This window comes from Periplaneta americana, chromosome 4, assembly GCF_040183065.1.
Source record: "Periplaneta americana isolate PAMFEO1 chromosome 4, P.americana_PAMFEO1_priV1, whole genome shotgun sequence".
Taxonomy (NCBI): Eukaryota; Metazoa; Arthropoda; class Insecta; order Blattodea; family Blattidae; genus Periplaneta; species Periplaneta americana.
Window position 1 is genome coordinate 51,631,532 of NC_091120.1, and position 3,114 is coordinate 51,634,645.

General features: G+C 37.9%; 1 non-coding gene across 1 annotated transcript; it reads left to right on the forward strand.

The window, feature by feature from the left end:
* Positions 1-2,651: 2,651 nt before the first annotated feature.
* Positions 2,652-2,723, forward strand: TRNAN-GUU (transfer RNA asparagine (anticodon GUU)). The gene has a single exon. It is a non-coding gene; the product is annotated as a tRNA-Asn (tRNA).
* The last annotated feature ends 391 nt before the right edge of the window (positions 2,724-3,114 follow it).

Sequence of the window (3,114 nt, forward strand, 5' to 3'; positions counted from 1 at the left end):
AGATCCTTATTGTCGACGCTTTCTATGTAGAACGATATCTTTTTCTTCAGTGCGACAATCTCGTCATCAGCATCGAGAATAGTCTTCCGTTTACCTTGTATGTATGTGCTGAATTCATTTTTGAAAAATGTCTGCCAAGTAACATAATTTGTACATCCATTCCTGATCATTCAAATAATCTGCTAGCAAACTTTTCTTGTAATTCAAAAGTGAAGAAAATTCCGTTCGAAGTTCATGTAATCGGGACAACGCTTTACCGCGCGACAACCATTGCACTTCTGTGTGTAATATTACTAACAATGACTTGTGTATACTACCCATATCTTCACACAGGATTTTAAGTAGCCTACACTGCGAAAGTCGTGCCTTAACAAAGTTGATAATTTTGACGGCGTTGTCTTGTACTTGCTTTAATAACGCTGGCATTTTTTCGTTGCGAGGACGTGTTGGTGTAGTACACAGTGTCTACTTCTGCAGTTTTAAAAACTTTCTTGATCCTTGCAAGAGGACCTACCATGGCCTTTGCGCTATCTGTGCACACGTCAATGCAATTGTCCCACGGTATCGAGTTTTCAATGAAGAAGGAAAAAATTCAGTATCGCTTGTAGAGAATGGCAATGGCTGCAGAACAAAACATTTCATGAAAAAACCTGAAAATTCATATCGCACAAACATTATTAACATAGCTAATCTGGCAAAGACCGTGGATTTGTCAAGCTGTAACGAAAATTTCGTTTAACTCATACGGGAAAATCATGATATTTTTTACGCCTTTTCATATATTCTGGATTCCATTATGCATAGTGTTATTTGATAAGGGCACACTGGAAATCAAGTTTGCAGTTTTCTCGTCCACCATGCACTTCACTACCTTCACTAATAGTGGTTTCATAAGAGTTTCAGCAAGGGTGAGGTTTACCAGCAAGAGTCTGGTCATGACTAACCAAGTACGACGTTTTCAGTGTTTTTTCGTTGTTTGTTTTTACACGAGGTAAAATTTTGTCTGAACTGCATGGAGTTCGTCACTTTTTCTTTCGAAGTAGTCTGTAGTTTTATTTGTGAATTTTTGAATTGAGTAATGCCGTCTAAGTTTGGCAGGGAACATAGAACTATTGGGAAAAACTTTGTTACATATCACACACTGTGGATGTTCATCAGCAAACTCAGTCAATCCCATGTCCAGATATAAATCACAATATTTTCGTTTGTTACTTTCTTTTAATACCTCTACACTGGGCATCGTAGACTCTGAGATAGGATCATGTTCAACATATTCCGAACTCAATTCCCAGGAATTCGCACTATCTTCTTTGAAAGTGAGGTTATAGCTGTTGTTATCTCCCTTTGACTGAGAACTGGTTGATGGCTAATGACATTTAGGTCTTAGGAAGCCCGTTTTAAGTCACAGTTCCGGTTCAACGAAAGTTTACCTAACATATCTGCTATCAAATTAACATGCAGATATACAGTATATAATTTTTGAGGTAACGTAACAGTCAATTGATTGTAAATTCCACGTATCATGAATAACAAACGCTGCCTGCCCAGTATAGTAAAAAAAAAACAAATAAATTTCGAGAATCACTGAGTACATGGCAAGCAAGAAAGATCGAGATAGTTCCAGTCACGAGTAGATTTAATAATAATGCTTCCATGTAGCAATAAGAACGCAAACTACTTTCTCAGAAAGTATTTTTCGCTTGATGGAAGTAGTTTTCCTTTTTCCGCTAGAGACTAGATGGAAGCAGCAATTTTTGTCATCTTCATAACTTCCGCGGACGGAGCCCCTGAGAATCATTCGCGGAGCCCTAAGGGCTCCGCGGAGCACACTTTGGGAACCGCTGATCTAGTGTATTCAATGTATTCAATATAGTTAATATTGGAAATCGTTTTCAGTGCTCTTTTTTCTGTTTGTTTTTGAATTGCTCTTTGGGCCAATGTCACCGCACAGTGTACCCGCCATTAGAATGAATGAATAAGTAAATAAATATATTGGTGACGAAGTTATTAATGGTCATTAAATTGGTGACCAAGGTATGTATGGTAATTTTATTCGTGACCAAGATATTAATGGTTCATGTATATATTGCGTTTTTTTACTTGGTTATTTAACGACACTGTATCAACTACGAGGTTATTTAGCGTCGATGGGATTGTGATAGTGAGATGGTATTTGACGAGATGAAGCCGAAGATTCGCCATAGATTACCTGACATTTACCTTACGGTTGGGAAAAACCTTGAAAAAACCCAACCAAGTAATCAGCCCAAAAGCAATTCCGGATCGGCAGGCAAGCGCCTTAGCCGATAGAGCTATGCCGGTTGCCCATATATATTGTAAGCCAGATGCTGATGGTCATCATGTTTGTAACCAAAATAGTTACCATATTAATAATCATTACATTGGTAACTACAACATTTTGGTATGATATTTGTGGTCATGATATTGTTGATGAATTTGCAAATCAACTTTACAGGGAGTTATACCTGAAATCTTGATTTGCATAATACACGTCACTGTTCGTTAACAGAAAACCACAATTTAAGTCACACGGAGTTAGTGTGCACTCGAAGTTGGTTGCTTGACGATTGTCAGCCCACTTTGAGGTCTGTGGATATAGAGGGAAAAATTGGATCGGTGTCGGTTAGAGTTCCCGGGTAGCTCAGTGGTAGAGCGTTGGTTCGTTAAACCAAAGGTCCCGGGTTCGATACCCGGCTCCGGAACAATTTTTCTCTCGAAATTATTCGTTGATGAATTTGTTGATTGTGATGATGTTAAACATGATGTTGATGTTGAACAATGATTTTCGTTAGGTTTTTGTTTAATCAAAATACAGTACAATATTAACAATAAGTGTTTTTACTCATGAACTGAGTTACCCATCCGAACGTATTCATTATGCAGTGTATAATGTTCATGATATTGTTGTAATTATATTAATAATTTTAGTCACATTCATGTTGATTATGAAGGTGAATTGGTTGTGGCAATATTGATTTTTGTAGTAGTAGGGCTGATGTAGAGTAGAAGGTGACCCTTTTGATTAAGGTACCAGTGCCATGGTGGTGACGACATTAATTACGAACTCCTGCTCTGTTTGATGTGGACCTCTCG